Source organism: Mauremys reevesii, linkage group 23 (genome assembly GCF_016161935.1).
Source record: "Mauremys reevesii isolate NIE-2019 linkage group 23, ASM1616193v1, whole genome shotgun sequence".
NCBI classification, from domain to species: Eukaryota; Metazoa; Chordata; order Testudines; family Geoemydidae; genus Mauremys; species Mauremys reevesii.
The window spans coordinates 4336217-4355264 of NC_052645.1; the positions used below are offsets into that span (position 1 = coordinate 4336217).

General features: G+C 50.8%; 2 non-coding genes across 2 annotated transcripts; one reads left to right on the forward strand and one right to left on the reverse strand.

Annotated features, from left to right (window-relative positions):
* Window positions 1–10586: 10586 nt before the first annotated feature.
* TRNAS-AGA lies at window positions 10587–10668 on the reverse strand. The gene has a single exon. It is a non-coding gene; the product is annotated as a tRNA-Ser (tRNA).
* A 1978-nt stretch (window positions 10669–12646) lies between these two features.
* TRNAC-ACA lies at window positions 12647–12718 on the forward strand. The gene has a single exon. It is a non-coding gene; the product is annotated as a tRNA-Cys (tRNA).
* The last annotated feature ends 6330 nt before the right edge of the window (window positions 12719–19048 follow it).

Below are 19048 nucleotides of genomic sequence, written 5' to 3' on the forward strand. Positions count from 1 at the left end.
GGAGCACAGCAGTCCCTGCACCCAAGATGAGTCCCTGAGCTTGGGCTCTGCAGTAGGAAAAGATAGCGTGGGCTTCTTCTGCTAGTTGGCCCACCTGACCTTTAAGGATGAGAGCTGTCTTTCTCAATATCTCAGGAAAAGAGTGAGGCAAGGCAGCCCTCAGGAATGGTGCCAGAGGGCTGCTAGGCAGGGATTGGGGATGAAAACTCCTCTGTGCAGTTGAGCAAGGGCAGTACCAGGGAAGGGGCATCTGTAAAAGTGGCCATGTGGAAGATGGCAGGGGTTTGGGGGCCCAGGAGGAGGTGCTTGATGCCCAGTGCCTTGGGTATGGTGGGTGTTCAGGAAATGCACATTCATGACTTTAGGGTAGCGTGATGGGCAGAGGGTGATTGGAGGAAGGGCCCATCTCTCTGGTCCTCCTGGCCAGGGAAGAACCATGGGGTTGTAGTCTTGTTTTTCACAGAAGGTGCTGGAGGGCATTACTGGTAGATTTTGTGCTCTGTGGAAAGTGTGTATGGTTCCCTGTTAAGGCGTGAACGGGAAGATCAATGGAAGGGACTAGCTCCCTTCCTCTGGACAACACGATGTTTGGTCTGGGGAGGGGGGGATTTTAATTGTGTCAGCTGGCCTGAGGACCACTGGTCCCGTTTTCCCAACTGTCAGAGGAAATGTTTGTGCAATGAGCACTACCTGGCACAGGTCTGTACTGAGGTCAGAGGAGCTCACTCCAGCCACAGAGGGGATACACCTTTCTGCGGGGACAGGCCAGGAGTCGCACTGACCGGATTTCCGTGAAGGAGAGCACGTCGACAGCCCAGTGCAGGGTGGTGCCAATGGACTGTTCGGATCACGCAGCTCTCACCGTGTGCTCAATGTGGGCAATTCCCTGACCAGGGGCGGCTCTATGTATTTTGCCACCCCAAGCACAGCAGTCAGGGAGCCTTCGGCGGCATGCCTGTGGGAGGTCCTCTGGTAACGCAGATTTGGCGGCATGTCTGCAGGAGGTCCTCTGGTAACGCAGGTTCGGTGGCATGTCTGCAGGAGGTCCTCTGGTAACGCAGGTTCGGCGGCATGTCTGCAGGAGGTCCTCTGGTAACGCAGATTCAGCGGCATGCCTGTGGGAGGTCCTCTGGTAATGCAGATTCGGCGGCATGTCTGCAGGAGGTCCTCTGGTAACGCAGATTCAGCGGCATGCCTGTGGGAGGTCCTCTGGTAACGCAGATTCAGCGGCATGCCTGAGGGAGGTCCTCTGGTAACGCAGATTCGGCGGCATGTCTGCAGGAGGTCCTCTGGTAACGCAGGTTCAGTGGCATGCCTGTGGGAGGTCTGCTGGCAAGGCGGATTCAGCAGCATGCCTGCGGGAGATCCTCTGGTAATGCAGATTTGGTGGCATGTGTGTGGGAGGTCTGCCAGTCCCGCGCCTTCGGTGTACCTGCTGCCAAATTGCTGCTGAAGCTGCAGGACCGGTAGACCTCCCGCAGGCACGCCGCCGAAGGCTGCCTGACTGCCAACCTCACAGCGATCAGCAGCCCGCCCCCCCTGCAGGTTGCTGCCACAGGCACGCGCTTGGGGCACTGGTGCTGGAACCACCCCTGTCCCTGACCCAGGGCAGAGGACATTGGAAGCTGAACATCCAGAGCTTGCAAGATAAAGGAGCAGGGGGGCGAGGCCTGGCGGTGTTGGCAGAACGGGAAAGCATCAGAGGGTTCTGTGGTTACCAGGGGGATTGGTGGGAGTCGGTGAGGGAGGAGTTGGCGGCTTTGTTCCGGCGGCTGGGGAAACACCACAACATTAAAGAAACCAACAGTGCAAAGTCCTGCAGTGTCACCGGTGGGATTTCCACAAGAGCATCCAGGCAGGGGAGCCAGTCAGCGTGTGACTGTACGACCGGACCAAGCGACAGTTGCCCGAGTTCCAGGAGATGAGGCTCCAGCTGGCCGATATGAGCGGGAGCACCGAGTGAAGGGAGGGGGTGGCCTCCCCTGACATTTTTGCAGCCTGCAGGGAATGGAGACAAAGCAGGGGGATGCGGGGACTCAGGGCAGGACCCGGGGATCGGGTAGAGCAGGACCACAGTCGCTGGAGGAGGAGAGAGAGTCCTGCGAGAGGAAGCTGCTGGTGGGAAGCAATAAGTGCAGAGTGCAAACCAGCCAGCTGAGAGTCACAGGGGTCCAGAAAAGGGCCTAGCAGCAGGTCCCGTGGTGTAATGGGCAGCACTCAGGACTCTGAATCCTGCAATCTGGATTCAAATCTTAGTGGACCTCTTGGTTGGTTTGCTGCAAAGCCTCAGAGCTCAATGTGCTTGACTACCCTCTCTCTTGGTGAACTAGAGTAAGGTTCCCCCCGCTCCCCTCCTGCTGGGTGACTGAGGCCAGGGCCAGCACCAGCACAGCAAGCAGGTGCTTGGGACTGCCAATGGAGAGAGGCAGCATGTCTGGCTCTTCGGCGGCAATTCAGCAGCAGGTCCCTGCTGCTGAATCACCATTGAAGAATGAAGTGTCGGTGGTAGAGCTGCCACCGATGTGCCGCTGATCGCAGCCTTTTTTTTTCGCCACTGGGGGCAGCAAAATTGCAGGAGACAGCCCTGACTGATGCCCACTGGAGACAGGTCTTTGGTCTGGCTGGTTCAATGGGCGGCTATAGGTTGGGGTCCTAGAACTTAACAGTCTGGCTAGAGAGTCCTGCGGGTTGACCGGATGGTTGTTTCTCGCTGCTTCACCTGATGTCCACAACTTTGGTCCCTGTACCTGCAGCTGCCACACTCTCCCTCTTGCCCACATGGCATTTAAAGGAAGGAGTGCCAGGGCCAGGCTTCATAGTCAGGGCTAGGCAGGAGGGAGGCAGAGTCCCAGGCGGGAGCCCAGCACCTCTCCTCCTCTGGGCACCTAGGACAGAGGTGGCTGGTGCTGACAGCGCCAAGGGCAGGCTTAAAAGCCACAGAGCAACCGAGGTCAGGGCAAGAGGAGGGGAGAACCATGCCTATGCGTGGCCAGCAGACAGCCACAGAGACACCCAGCCAGGCTGCTCCCTGCCATGCCGAACACCCACTGAAGGCCACCCACAGACCAGCATTCGTTCTGCGGCCGGCCAGCATCACAAGGTGGTTGGAAAGCAGGTGGGGCCTCCAACCGTTCCCACTCAATGGGCTCCTTTTGGTGGTGGGGCAGGAGACATTTCCCCCAAGAGGCTTTTTCCCAGCTGCTGAGAAGCACAGAAGTACCCGGTGTTTGCTCTTGCGGTGAAAGGGGTTAATACATTTAGGCAGCCTGGCTAGCTCAGCTGGCAGCACCTCTGGCTCTTACTCTGAAGGTTGAAGTTACAATTCCCTGTTTGGGTGCTTGGGGCTCCTCTTCAACAATACAACACACAATCTGTCTAAGCCCCCACCCAGTAACCTGGGGAAACTAACCCTGGCCACTGGGTGCCTCTAAGAGGCGATACTTTCCCCACTCACAACCACTGAGTGTAGAAAAGAAACTTTAAGAAAAAGGAGGAAAATCACCTTGTGTTAACTTGGGAAAATACCACAATCATAACACAACACTATGAGCAAAACACCCGCCCCCCCCACAGTGCGCTGGGCAGTGGCGTTTTGCCTCGGGCTCCTAAATCCAGACACCAGAAGCTCTGTGGATGTGCCCCTCCCTTCACTGCACCTCACCCACAGCTGCTGTCCTGGGTCAGTGAAAACCCAGAGTTCACCTCTCACCTCCCGGGGGGAAAGCCCCTTTCTCCCTCCGCTGGCTGGCCACATTGCCGGCCACTTGCCGTTCCCCCCTGTCACCGCTCTGCTGGCCACCCTCTCTGCTCTGAGACGTCTTGTGGTCCCACCAGGAGCGGAACAGGCTCCCTAAAAGTAGCGGCCACCAGAGCCCAAACAGTAGCCCCACCCCTTCCACTCAACGTCACGCCCCTGCCCCACCCCTTCTCCCCAAGGCCCCGCTCCTGAGCTGCCTCTTCCCCCAAGACCCCACTTCCCACTCACTGCTCTCCGTCCCCTCCCCACCCTCACTCGCCCTTACGGTCATTACAAAGGGGCAAGGCAGAGCCCTCCCATTTTTTAAAGTCCTGGGATGTTGTTCCCCCCTGTTCAGGCACCCCTGGGGCCCTGCACTTCACACAGCTCTCCCTGATTTCAGCTGTTAGTGAGGGAGCCTCACTGCTAGCGCAGACTGGGCAGTTCATTGCATGAGAGACGCTGTCCCAAAGCAGGACTAATGCTTAGAGCTGGTTATCAGTGATTTCAGATCTGTTGGGCTGCAGCAAGACTCTCCATTGAGTCTTAACCAGCTCTGTTATTACACAGGGAAGAACAAAAGGGTCAGATGGTGCCTGGAACCATTAAGAAGAATGCACCCCACCGAGTACAACACTTGTCGCTACCTGCTCTTAACCCCTGCTCTCAGCTGCACTGTGAAGTCTTTGGGATCACTCCTTGCCTGTATCAACCTAGGGGTCTCAGAAAACCATAACTAAAAGGTGCTCCAGTGGCGCAATTGGTTAGCACATGGTACTTATACAGCAGTGCTGTGAGGAGCTACGCTAAGGTTGTGAGTTCAAACCTCACATGAATCACTGGTTTTCATTAACGAAATGGCATCACCCCCTTATTTGCCCCTGTGGAATGTAGAATTCCAGCCCTGGGGACACTGAGGCAGGGGAGCAGTCAAAAATGCCCCCTTCACTTATTACCTCATCTCCAGAGTGCAGGTCAGAATCTACAATTCTTTCTCCACCGCCCGCCCCCCCAGCCCCTGGGCCAGGATCCCTCAAGCAGAGCCTGGAGTCCTGCCCCTGGCGTCTGTACTATTGACAAAGACTAAGTGACAGGGACAAAACACTCAAATCCCACCTGGTGCGGGGAGCCAGGTTTGCTCTTCAAATTCTGTCGTTGGTACATTTCCAGGCCTGGGAATGTCCCACAACAGCATTTAATGGGAACAAACCCCTAACCTATGTCTGTGTTACTGAAGTTCTCAACTCGTGGCTTAAAGACCTCAAGGTGCAGGGAATCCACCAGCAAGTGACCCGTGCCCCATGCTGCAGAGGAAGGTGAATGTCCGAGAACAATTCTAGGGGAAGGTGAATGCAGAGCAATGACACTGGAGATGCCCAGACCTCCAATTAATAATGGGAAGATCATTTGCGAAATTAGTCATCACTGACAAGATTTGTCTCTGTTCCTATTTCACGCTATGGTGTTAGTTAGAGGAATCAGAACAGATTTTTACTATATTAATTAAACACTTAGTTTTATTTAACCAAGCCAAAAACTTAGTGTCACTTATTTTTTCTCTGTCCTAGCAAGAATGAATTGAATTCATTCATTTGAATGCTGCTGTGCGAGCAGCGGCACAGGAGGCAGCAAACAGGGCTGCCAACAGGGGAGTTAGCGTGGGAGTTGCCATTGGAGGAGCAGGTGAGTGTCTTTGCGTCTGTTTGTGTAGTGTTTGTATCTCGCTGTAGAGGCCCAGAGGGGCAGGCTGCTGAAGGGGCAGCTGAGCCAGGATTGGCTGAGCCCTGAGTAGGGGGAGGAGCCAGGCTAGGAGGGGCCTATAAAAGCGGCCGCCCAGCCAGGCAGCGGCACAGGAGGCAGCAAACAGGGCTGCCAACAGGGGAGTTAGCGTGGGAGTTGGCAGGGGGAGGTGGAAGGGGCAGCACCGTGCTCCCCAGGGAAGAACACCAAGCGGAGCCAAGACAGCAGCAGCCAGCAGCCATGAGCCAAGCAGCAGAGGACACACCGAGGATGAGAGCATGCAGCAGCTGCGGTATGTACCTGGTCCTAGCGGGGGACCCAGAACAGTACTATATATGCATGAAGTGTCGCCTAATAGAGCTGCTGGAGGAAAAGATCCAGGGCCTAGAGCTGCAGGTGGAAACCCTGATAGAGAATAGAAGGGGGTTTGAGAGGCTGATGGAGCAATGGCAAGCAGTAACTGAGGGGGAACGCCCAGGGGCACAGGGGAGCAGGGGCTGAGGCCAAGGTAGTGGGACCACCAGAGGAGGAAGATGGGCGGTTGAAGCATTTGACCGTGAGAAGCAGGCCAAGGAAAGGAGAGCCAGTGAGGGGGAAATTGAGCTAAGGAACAGGTTTGAAGGTTTGGAGAATGAGGAAGGGGTACAGCAAGTGGTAGCTGACAGTGAGAGGCCAAAGAAAAAGAGGCGAGCGGCCAGTCCCATAGATAAAGGGGAGGAGTCGATGGAAGTAGCACCAAGTTTGGGCCCAGGGAAGATACAGGATGGCTTAAGGGGAACCACAAGGGATGATAGGAATGGAAGGAGCTTGCAACCAGGGGGAACGGGGGATAGGTTAGAGGACCGTGCTGTCCCCAGGCGAAGGCAGGTCTACGTGATTGGGGATTCCATACTGCGAAGGTTGGACAGGCCTGTGACCAGGGCCGATCCGGAGAACAGAAGGGTGTGCTGTCTACCGGGTGCTAAAATACGGGATGTGGACCTGAGGTTGAAAAGGATCCTAAGAGGAGCGGGTAAGAACCCTTTGATCATCCTTCATGTGGGAACGAATGACACGGCTAGATTCTCGCTAGAGAGGATCAAGGGAGACTATGCCAGGTTGGGTAAGACGCTCAAGGAAATTGAGGCTCAGGTGATCTTCAGTGGGATTCTACCTGTCCCTAGGGAAGGGCGCCAAAGGGGTGAGAGGATCGTGATGATTAATAGTTGGCTGAGGGAGTGGTGTTACAAGGAGGGCTTTGGGATGTATGGGCACTGGGAGGCTTTTGGGAACAGACAACTGTTCTCAAGGGATGGGCTCCACCTAAGTAGGGAAGGAAGTAGACTTCTAGGAGGGAGGCTGGCTCATCTGATTAAAAGAGCTTTAAACTAGACACTGGGGGGAGACGGTCGGGAGAGGTCCTAGTGCTCTCCACGCCAAATTTTCACATTGGGAGTGAGGACAACAAGATAACAACAGATATAGCCAGAGGGGGGCGGTTACGTGTAAGGAAGAGGGGGGGGACAGATTTTAGATCTACAAGTCATACTGGAAGTACTGTGTCCCTACCGAGTTGGGTGAAAAGGGTGAGAGGAGCCCAACAGGAAAAATTAGGATGTTTGTTCACCAATGCGAGAAGCTTAGGTAACAAAATGGAGGAACTGGAGCTCCTGGTCCGGGAATTGAAACCGGATATCGTAGGAATAACAGAAACATGGTGGAACGGTAGCCATGACTGGAGTACAGGTATGGAAGGGTATGTGCTGTTTAGGAAAGACCGATGCAAAGGTAAAGGTGGGGGAGTAGCACTGTATATCAATAATGAGGTAAAATGTAATGAGATAACTAGCGCTGCAATGGACAATACAGAGTCTGTTTGGGCAATGGTCACATTGGGGAAGAAAACTACCAGAGCCTCATCCAGGATAGTGATTGGGGTGTGCTATAGACCGCCAGGATCTAGCTTAGAGATGGATAGAGAGCTCTTTAATGTTTTTAAGGAGGTAAACACTAATAGGAACTGCTTGATCATGGGGGACTTTAACTTCCCGGATATAGATTGGGAAACAAATGCTAGTAATAATAATAGGGCTCAGCTTTTCCTAGACGTGATAGCTAATGAATTCCTTCATCAAGTGGTTGCTGAACCGACGAGGGGGGATGCCATTTTAGGTTTGATTTTGGTGAGTAACGAGGACCTTGTTGAGGACATTGTTGTAGGGGACAACCTTGGCTCGAGTGATCATGAGCTAATTCGTTTCCAAATAAATGGGAGGATAATCAATAGTGCATCTGAGACTAGGGTGTATGATTTCAAAAGGGCTAATTTTACTAAATTAAGGCGACTAGTTAGGGAAGTGGACTGGGCTAACATATTTAGGGATCTAAGGGCAGCTGACGCCTGGGGTTACTTCAAGTTGAAGTTGCAGGAGTTGTCAGAGGCATGTATCCCGAGAAGGGGGAAACGGCTCGTAGGTAGCAGTTTTAGACCGAGCTGGATGAGCAAGCGTCTTAGAGGGGTCATTAAGAAAAAGCAGAAAGCGTACCAGGAGTGGAAAATGGGAGGGATCAGCAAGGAAACCTACCTTATTGAGGTCAGAGGATGCAGGGAAGCTGTGAGAAAGGCAAAGCGACGAGTGGAGATGGATCTAGCGAAGGGGATTAAAACCAATAGCAAACGGTTTTTTAGCCATATAAATAGGAAGAAAACCAAGAAAGAAGAAGTGGGACCGCTTAAAACTTTAAATGGAGTGGAGATTAGGGATAATCTTGGAATGGCACAATATCTGAACGAATACTTTGCCTCGGTCTTTAATGAGGCTAATGAAGGGCTAAGGAATAGTGATAGAGGGACCGATGGGAATGAAGATATGGGGGTAGACATTACGGTAGCTGAGGTAGAAGCCAAACTGGAACAGCTTAACGGAAGTAAATCGGGGGGCCCGGATAATCTTCATCCTAGAATATTAAGGGAATTGGCGAGGGATATTGCTAGCCCGTTAGCAATAATCTTTAATAAATCCCTAAATTCAGGGATTGTACCGACTGACTGGAGATTAGCTAATGTAGTTCCTATATTCAAGAAGGGGAAAAAAAGTGACCCGGGGAATTATAGGCCTGTTAGTCTAACATCTGTAGTATGCAAAGTCATGGAAAAATCTTAAAAGAGAGAGTGGTTGCGGAGCATGAGGCCGATGGCAACTGGGATAGATTACAGCATGGATTTACGAAAGGTAGATCGTGCCAAACCAACTTGATCTCCTTCTTTGAGAGAGTAACAGATTTTTTAGACAAGGGAAATGCGGTGGATCTCATATATCTGGATTTCAGTAAGGCGTTTGATACGGTACCGCATGAAGAATTACTGGTTAAATTGGAAAAGATGGGGATCGAAGTGAAAATCCAGAGGTGGATAAGGAGCTGGTTAAAGGGGAGACTGCAGAGGGTAGTATTGAAGGGGGAACTGTCCGGTTGGAGGGGGGTTACCAGTGGAGTTCCTCAAGGCTCGGTTTTGGGTCCGATTTTATTCAATCTATTTATTGCTGACCTGGGAACCAAGAGTAGGAGTGGGCTGATAAAGTTTGCGGATGACACCAAGTTGGGGGGTATTGTCAATTCGGAAGAGGATCGGGATATTCTCCAGGGAGATTTAGATGACCTTGTAAACTGGAGTATTAGTAACAGGATGAAATTCAATAGTGAGAAGTGTAAGGTTATGCATTTAGGGATGTCTAACAAGAACTTTAGTTATAAGCTGGGGACGCACCAGTTGGAAGTAACGGAGGAGGAGAAGGACCTAGGAGTCCTGGTTGATCGCAAGATGACTATGAGTAGGCAATGTGATGTGGCCGTTAAAAAGCTAATGCGGTCTTGGGTTGCATTAGGCGAGGTATTTCTAGTAGGGATAAGGAGGTGCTAGTCCCGTTATATAAGGCGCTGGTGAGACCTCATTTGGAGTATTGTGTGCAGTTTTGGTCTCCCATGTTTAAGAAGGATGAATTCAAACTAGAACAGGTACAAAGAAGGGCCACTAGAATGATCCGAGGAATGGAAGGCCTTTCGTATGAAAGGAGACTTGAGGAGCTCGGTTTGTTTTCCTTAACCAAAAGAAGGATGAGAGGAGATATGATTACACTCTTTAAATATATCAGAGGGATAAATACCAGGGAAGGAGAAGAATTATTTCAGCTCAGTGCTAATGTGGACACGAGGACGAACGGATATAAACTGTCAGTCAGGAAATTCAGGCTTGAAATTAGATGAAGGTTTCTAACCATCAGGGGAGTGCAATACTGGAACAGTCTACCGAGGGAAACAGTGGGGGCGAAGGACCTCCATGACTTTAAGATTAAGCTAGATAAGTTTATGGAGGGGATGGTATGATAGGATAACGGGCTTAGTCAATAGGTCAATTATGTGCCTGGTATGATATAACCTTTTCCAGAGGGTTTGGCTGGAGAGTCTTGCCCGCATGCTCGGGGTTCAGCTGACCGCCATATTTGGGGTCGGGAAGGAATTTTCCTCCAGGGAAGATTGGCTATGGCCCTGGAGGTTTTTCGCCTTCCTCCGAAGCATGGGGCAGGGTTCACTTGCTAAGGAGTGGGTGGATCAGCTTATGTGGCCTGCATCTTGCAGGAGGTCAGACTAGATGATCATAATGGTCCCTTCTGATCTTGAATTCTATGATTCTATGATTCGTGACTTTTTGGAAAGTGCAGAGAGATTAAATGTGGGGAATTCAGTCCCTGTGTTTGTGAGCTGATGTTTTCCTCTCACAGGTCAGTGCCTGCATTGAAATACCAAGAGGGATCTAAGGGCTGGTGTACGCTGGGCACTTCACTGTCAGAGCGACGTCTCTCAGGGTGCGAATCCCCCCTCCCCCCAAACCCATAGAGTTAAGGTGACCTAAGCCCGGATTAGATAGTGCTAACTAAAAGGAAGAATTGTTCTGTCAATGCAGCTATTACAGGGATGGGAAAACCCCTCCAGTCACTGTCTACTCCAAAGTGCTATAGCAGTGCCACAGCAGCATTTTAAGTGTAGACAGAGTGAAAGTAGATCTGGCTCCAGTTTGCACTGTGGATGCTCAGGTACTAAGACTAGGGTAATAATAACAACAGTGCAGTGCTTGCGTAGTTGGCAGGATTTGAACCTGCGCAGGGAGACCCCAATGGATTTCTAGTCCATCGCCTTAACCACTCGGCCACAACTACTTGACATATACCCATTTCCCTACATGATGATTCTGTTCTCACTGAATTGTCACTTCAAATTGTTTGCCCAGACCAGCTTCCCCAGCACACTCACGGCTGCACATCAGTGTAAGTGTGTCCTTGGGCGAACAGAGAGCATTCCTGCCCATTTCCCTTCTGGCTGGAGCAGGATGGGAGTGTGTTTGTGTTAATGACATTGCTGTAGATTGTTGTTCATTCCCCACTCTGACAATTCAGACAGTCCCTTTCCCATTCAAATCTCCAGCACATCGTTCCAATAGCAGGCAGCAGGATTTCTCTGGGGCACTGAACTATTTCAGAGGGTTGGTTCATGAACTCAGCATTGCATTCCACCCTTGATGTTTCATGGACTAACAACAGCAGCAGAAAGAAAGAGCCCTTGCCAGGGATGCAGGTGCCATGTCCCTTCTGTCTGACCATTGCATTGCAGGAGAGAAGGGTTCACTGGAATCGAATACCCTGGCTCAGACCAGAGACACAGGGAGGTTTTGCTGTTCACGGATCTGTGCAAAGGAAATTGTGTCTCTGTGTGAAATGGAGGCAGGAAATGAAACACCCAATGCCCTAAGGAATGTGGGTGAAGGACTCGGGCTGAGCAATGATTTAACAGGGGTTTGTTTCAATTTATTGGCCTGATTAAAACTATGGCTAAAAGCCCCCTGTAACAGGGGCTGCGGGACAGGACAGGCAGTTCTGCGTGGAGTGTTCAGAGCTGCCCCGTATCTGCCCTTTCTCTGCACCGCCCCTGCTCCCAGAATACACCAGGCCCTGGACTGAACTCTTCCCCTGCCGGCCGAGCTGGTTTCGTTTGCTGTGATCCTGTTGGCTTAGCAGGGGGGGGAAGTGACAGTCCCACCCCAGAGCCAACGCCCCCCTGTCACCCAGCCCCCTGACCCCCAGCAGGGCAGGTCAGCCAGGAGCTGGTCCCTGCCAGGCACTCAGGGGCATCTCCCCTGCAGCTGGGGGCTCTCCCCAGCGTGGTCTGTGGGAGCTCGCGCAGTAACGGGGCAGCGGCAGCAGCCGCGTGGTGGGTTGGGCTGGTGACCCGGGTCCATCTCCTGGGGTCGGCTGGGTTCATGCTCAGGCGACTGGCCCCAGCCACCGGCCGAGCCCCACGGCCACGCTGCTGCTGTTACCGCACTAGCCCCTCACGCCCCCTTTCCCTCACTGGAGCCAGGAGAAGGTTTGCAGGGAGGAGGGGGGGGGGTTGACCCCAATATCCCAGAGCTGATTCTCCCCACAAAGGGGTGTGTGCATGTGGTGGGTGCCGTGTTCAACGCCCTGTGCCCATGAGGAGGGGACCGGGGCTCTGCCGGCAGGAAGATTTATCCTGCAGGAGCCCTGCCTCCCCCGCAGGGGTTCCCCTGGAGCAGAGAAGCTTTGAATCCTCGCTGGAGACTAGAGACGCCCGAGCAGCACGAGCTGCCTGGCAGAGGTTCTGGATCAGGGCCTCACGGGCACATTGAGTTCATTCCCTCAGGTCTGCCATGCCCAGTGCTAGGGCTGCTCTTACTCCTCCAGCACAGAGGGGGCTGCAGACTCTTTGCCAAGCTGGGTCCCAGCTCAAGGCAGATTTAACACTAGCAGGGGGCCCAGGCATGTGCTGGTGCCGCTCAGGGAGGGAATCTGGGCCAAAGACTGATTAGAAATTGGGTAACACTGACGTGGGACTAGAAAGACCCTTGATGGGACGTGGCGGGTAGGTAGCCCCCATTGTGTACCGTGCCCTTGCCAAGAAGTCTCTGGGAGAGTGGATTCTTCTTAATGGGCCACCAACACGTCTCATTGGTCCTGATGTCGGCTGCTCCTTTGTTGATAATGACAAGCTAGTTGTGGGCCTTCCCCACTCACCCCATAGCTCCGGGATGCACAGACAGCAACACTGGTGTGGAAGAAACAAACTCCACTCTCAGTTTTCAAGATCCTTAAGATCACTGACTTGCAAATGTAATTATCAGGGGGTATAGCTCAGTGGTAGAGTGTTTGACTACAGATCAAGTGGTCCTTGGTTCAAATCCAAGTACTCCCTTAAAAACCCGGTCTTTCAACAAAAAAAATTGCATATCCATTTCCATTATGTTCAGGAGCTCCACTGACTAGGGATGCCTGAAATAAATGGAAACACTCAACATTTTCCTGTGCAAATACATAAAAACCTAGCAAACATGTCCCTCTGATGAAAGCAGTTCCAATCCTCTAAGTGTCTAGCTTATGTTTTCATCAATGAAACAAAGGCACATGAAGACACATTTGCAGGTCCTTGGCCTCCATGGGTTACAATGTGCAGAAGAACAAGAACCACATCCACTTGGGAGGAATGGACTAGTCTGTATTACATTTGGTAAGTAAGTTGCCATTGGGACTGAAAATTCTACTGGAGGTGGACAGGAGCCTGTTGCAAAAATAAAATAACCAAGATTTACCAAACTCCCTGTTACACATTGAATCCTCTCTTTTTTCTATTCTATTAAACTGGGAGCAAGTTACCAGTGACCCAGAGCTGGGGTAGAAGGAGGGTGCAGGTGGGGGGAGGAGCCCAGGGCTGGGGCAGCAGGAGGTGTGTGGGTGGGGGAGCACTGGTAGGGGGGAAGGGGAGAGTCAAGAGCTGGGGCAGCACAGGGTGTGTGTGGGGGAGAGCCTAGGGCTGAGGTGGCAGGGGGGGTGAGGGTCACGAGGTAGAGCCCATGGCAGGGGGGTGAGGGTCAGGAGGTAGAGCCCAGGGCTGGGGAGGCAGGGGGTGCAGGGGTGGGGAGGGGAGAACCCAGGGCTCGGGCAGCAGGGCGATGGGAGGGCAGACAAAAATTTTTTGCTTGGGGAGGTAAAAAACCTAGAGCCAGCCCTGCCTCCACATACCGTAAGGTAGGTAGGAGCGGATCATTATTATCCCTACTTGAAAGAGGGAGAAGCTAAGGCTGAGAAAGGAGAATTGACTTGTCTTAGGTCACACAGCCAGCCAGTGGCAGAGCTGGGAATAGGACCCAAGAACCCTGATTTTCAAACTAACCATCAGATCTTGAATTTCATCCATTGAATGACCTGAATAAAGTGCTCTCAGATGAGCTCCAGACCAACAACAGTGCACAGTAATTATTCAGCAAGTATTTGAGGAGAACTGCAATGTTAGAGAGAATCATGAACTGCTCAGAGACCATTAATGCAGCGAAGCAGCAAAATTCATCGAACATAGAACTGGTTCTGACTTATTTACTTGGTCTTCAAAGAGAACAACAAGGACATGAGTCTCCTCCCTGTCAATAACCCCCTGCTCAGCCAATCAGGGTAGAGACTGAGGACGGGAGGCTGAGGGTTCTCACCCAAGAGCCCAAAGGATGGTTCAGGTCACTGGTGGGGATCACTGCCCGAGCACTATTTCCGCCCCACATTTTTGGGTGGACCTCCCACAGTGGGAGCTGCAGAGCACTCCCCTGCAACACACACACACACACCTCGCTCCTGGTGTTGGGAGGGGAACAGGAGAAAGGACAAAAGAAGCAAGAGACAAAGAGAAAGGAGGGAGGGAGAGAGGGATGGAGGAAAAGATGAAACAAAAAAGACAAACCCTAATGTCCCCAGTGATTCTGAGGGACAAAATCCCAGGTAGCAGAATGAAATTCTGCCTCCTTAAGCTCGTGTTTTCCATGCCTAGAATTCAACTGTCACCAGATGGATCAGACTGAACAGGTTTCAAACCTCGAGGAGGCTCTTACCTTCTAAACAGGGACGGCTGTTTTCTACTAAAATCAGGAAAAGGGAAGGAGAAAACTCGAAAGAGGTTCCTCCTGGCTCTCAGTCCTCAAAGAGAGACCTGGAGAAGGAGACTGGCTGAAGCAAAGCCACAGGGGTCTCTGAGGTTTCCCTGGCCCCTCGCCCCTCTCCTGCCTGTCAGCATCTTTCTGTGAGGTCACCACCTCCCCACCACCTTTGACCAATAGTCTGAGGTCCTGCAAAAGGACTTTGTGATGTCACTGCCACACCTCTCCCTTGCTGTGCTAATGTCCTGCCCCTGGCCAGGCACTTTGGAGGTTTGAGCTACTCCCTGTTGATCACCCCACTCAAGGAGCGTTTGTTCTAGGAAGCAGGCCGGTTAGACAGGAACACATCAGACGCTGCTCTCAATGCTACACTCAGTTTTTCAGAAATTAGTCGACTTTATGGCCAGAAGAGACCATTAGAGCATCTAATCTGACCCCCTGCATATCACAGGTCTCCTGTATGACACAAGAGCTACTTTTGGGGCAAACATTCCAGAAAGGCATCTAGTCTTCATTAAATGACATCAGGAAATGGTAAATCCACCAATTTCCTTGGTAGCTTGTTCCTGTGGTGAATCCTCCTCACTGTTGACTATTTGTGCCTTATTTGTAATATGAATCCTTGGTCTGGCTCCCAGCCCCTCTCCAAGGGTTGCAGCTGTCTGGAGGTGCTGCCTTCCACACCTTCCTCAGTCATACCTCATTCATTCAACGGGGCAATTGATTACCAAGTGGGGGGAAGATCTTAGTCTACTTCTAGCAAAAAGACATTTTTTTTACCTTATTTATACTACCTTAGGGGCCCGCTATAACATACTACCAAGGTTCAATATAAAGTGATATACAAGTTATAAAAAAATGCATAATGCAGAGATTTATCTACAACTGCATTGATTGACTGCGGTATGCAGTAATATAGTGATCCCTGGGTCTTTGAATGAGGCTTTATACTTCGGGGGGGGCGAGTCGGGGTGAGCGGCGAGTCAGAGGCGGGCGAGTGGGCAAAGAGGCGAGCAGTGAAGCAGCAGGGATTCTAGGGGTGGGCATGGGGGTTTCTGGCAGGGGAGGAAGGAGGTGAAAAGAGGCGAGTGGTGGGTGGGGGACTGACTAGGAGGGCTGCAGCAAGCCAGCGGGGGGCTAGGGGTTGAAGAGGGGTGTGATGGTGGGGCCAAGCGGGGAGGAGGTGGGTCCTATTTTACCTCTGTGGTCTGGTCACCCTGTGCGCGCTGTTTCTTTCCCCCTCTACAGGCTTCCACATACCATCAGTGCCTTGCTAGCGGGCCATGCACCGTGAGAGATCTCTTCTCTTTGTGTGTGACTGTGAGTGTTTCCCTTGTGCGTGAATTTATTCAACAAAAACTTGAGTTTCGTAATGGCTACCATGAGTGAAAAGAAAAAGAGAATCAGAGCACAGCGTTTTCAACACTGAATGGACGAATAAATACGTACATACTGAGAATGATACAGTTACTAAAGTAAGCTTTCAAATTGCTAAGGGTAGGTCCATACTTACCCGCCGGGTCGACGGGTGGCGTTCGACTTCTCGGAGTTCGAACTATCGCGTCTAATCTAGACGCGATAGTTCGAACTCCGGATGCGCTCCCGTCGACTCCGGAACTCCACCGCCGCGAACGGGGGAGCTGCGGACTTTGACCCCGTGGCGTCTGGACGGGTGAGTAGTTCGAACTAAGGTAGTTCGACTTCAGCTACGCTATTCGCGTAGCTGAAGTCGCGTACCTTAGTTTGACACCCCCCCCCCCATAGTGTAGACCAGGGCTAAGGAAATTGCTGCTGCTGGGAAATGCTTCACAGGTGAGTTTTTAAAAAAGTGTATCTTGCTTGCTGTATCTGAGTTATGTCCAGAAAAGAGGGGAATATTTGAGAATGTCAGTCTATCACGCATGACTGTACAGAGAAGAATAGCTGATATTTCTACCAATCTAAGTAATCAGTTAAAGCAGAGAGTCAGTGAATTCTGCTTTTACTCCCTAGCTATGGATGAAAGCACCAATTTAAAAGACACCGCCCAACTTCTTATTTTTATTAGAGGTATTGATAATAACTTTGAAATTACTGAAGAACTTGTTGGCATGTGCTCCATGACGGGTCGCACAACCGGAAAAGAAATCTCCAGTGAAGTGATAAAGTCCATGAATGATAAGTCGGGATTAGATTTCACAAGCTTGGTGGCCATTTGTACTGAGGGTGCTCCAGCTATGTGTGGAAAAAATGTTGGTGCAGTTGTTATTCTTGAAGAATTTATTGGGAGACAAATAACCAAACATCACTGCATTTACATCAGCAGGTTTTGTGTAGCAAAGTCTTAAAATCTGAGCATGTCATGTCAGTGGTAGTTTCCATGTTAAACTACATCCGTTCTAGAGGAGTAAAAACATAGGACATTTAGAGCCTTTCTTGAAGGGGTAGACGCCGAGTGCAGCGACTTGATCTACCATACGGAAGTGAGGTGGTTGAGTCGAGGAAAAGTGCTCCGCCGTTTCATTGCTTTGAAAGAGGAGGTAGCAAAATTCCTAGAAAATGGGCCAGTAAAATTCCCAGAGCTTGAAAATGAGTCCTGGAATCAAGATCTCTTTTTCTTTTGTGATATTACAGCCACCTGAATGATCTCAACATTCACCTTCAGGGAAAAAATCAACTTCTATTTCAAATGTACACAGCAGTGATAGCTTTCAAAATGAAACAAACTTTTCAGAAGTCAGCTGTCAAAAGGTTAAATGTGTTACTTGTGCACAGCATATCCCTCAGCACAAACCTGCCGAATTAGGAGAAAAATATGCAAAGCACATTAATCTTTTGATTGAATAATCTGACAGAAGACTTACTTTGTCTAAAGAAGACGTCCAGTTGAAGCTGATTGAAGATCCCTTTTCTGTGGATCCAGAGGAAGTGCCACTAGATTTGCAGTTGGAGGTTACTGAATTTCCATGTTCGGCAGTTTACCGAAATAAGCACAGAGAAAGCAGCCTGCAGGACTTCTACAAAAGTCTGGACAATGAAAAATACAAGAATCTTATCGAAGTTGCACTGAAAACATTCAGCATTTTTGGAAGCACTTTCATACGTGAACATTTTCCATCATGAACATGAATAAAAACAAGCAACGTTCTTCTCTGACTGATGACCATTTGGAAAACATTATGAAAATATCCACTTCAAATATGACCCCCGAATACGACAAGCTTGTTGCCGAAAAGAGATGTACTATCTCTCATTAAATTTGCAAGGGAATTATGAAAAGTACAAATGTTTTCTTTCAATGAAACAGGTGTTTTTCATTTTTACATAATTCATAAAAAAATTAAAATAATTTTAAAAATTGTTTGCTTTAATTGAAAAATTCTTAATAAAATATCACTCCCCGCCCCCAACCTTCCCTTTCGGCCCACAGCTGTTTCAGCAGGTCGGTGCTAGGGAAGGAGGGTTTGTTTCCGTGGGGCTGGGCAGTGCTAGGGGGGAGTGTTTCTGTGGGCTGAGTGACACTGGGTGGGGTGTTTCTGTGGAGCCGGGCGGTTTCAGCCCTCAGCTGTTTTCTTTGGAGCAATATGGCCCTCGCCACTTTATGAGTTGTGCAGGCCTGATGTGTAGGGCGTTTCTCTTGTGTGGATTCTCTGATGTCTGCTAAGGTCTGAGCTCCGACTGAAGCTTTTCCCGCACTCAGGGCATGGGTAGCGCGTCGCTCGTGTGTGGATTCTCTGATGTGCGTTAAGGGTAGAGCGCTGGCTGAAGCTTTTCCCACACTCAGAGCACGTGTAGGGCTTCTCCCCTGTGTGGATTCTCTGATGTCTGATCAGGTATGAGCTCCAGCTGAAGCTTTTCCCGCACTCAGAGCATGTGTAGGGCGTCTCTCCATTGTGGATTCTCTGATGGGTGATCAGGACAGAGATGTCACTGAAGCTTTTCCCACACTCAGAGCATAAGTAGCGCGTCTCTCCCGTGTGGATTCTGCGATGTGTGATAAGGTTTGAGCTTCTATTGAAGCTTTTCCCACACTCAGAGCACGTGTGGGGCATCTCACCTGTGTGGATTCTCTGGTGTGTGATAAGGTTTGAGCTTCTATTGAAGCTTTTCCCACACTCAGAGCACGTGTGGGGCATCTCACCTGTGTGGATTCTACAATGTCTGATAAGGTTTGAGCGCCGATCAAAGCTTTTCCCACACTCGACGCATGTGTGGGGCGTCTCCCCTGTGTGGGTTCTACGATGTCTGATAAGGTGTGGGCGGTCATTGAAGCTTTTCCCGCACTCAGCGCATGTGTGGGGCGTCTCGCCAGTGTGGATTTTCTGATGTCTGATAAGCTTTGAGCGCCTATTGAACCTTTTCCCACACTCAGTGCATGTGTGGGGCGTCTCCCCTGCATGGATTCTCTGATGTGTGATAAGGGCTGAGCTCTCATTGAAGCTTTCCCCGCACTCATGGCACATGTAGCGTGTCTCTTCCAAATTGATTCTGTCGCATGTTATAAGGTCTGAGTGGCTACTGAAGTTTTCCTTTGGCCTCTCTTGAGTCTCACAAGAATTGGCTTTTTCTTGGAGTGCACAACTCCCAGAAACGTTCCCTTTGGATCTTCCTGATAACGTTCCATGTGG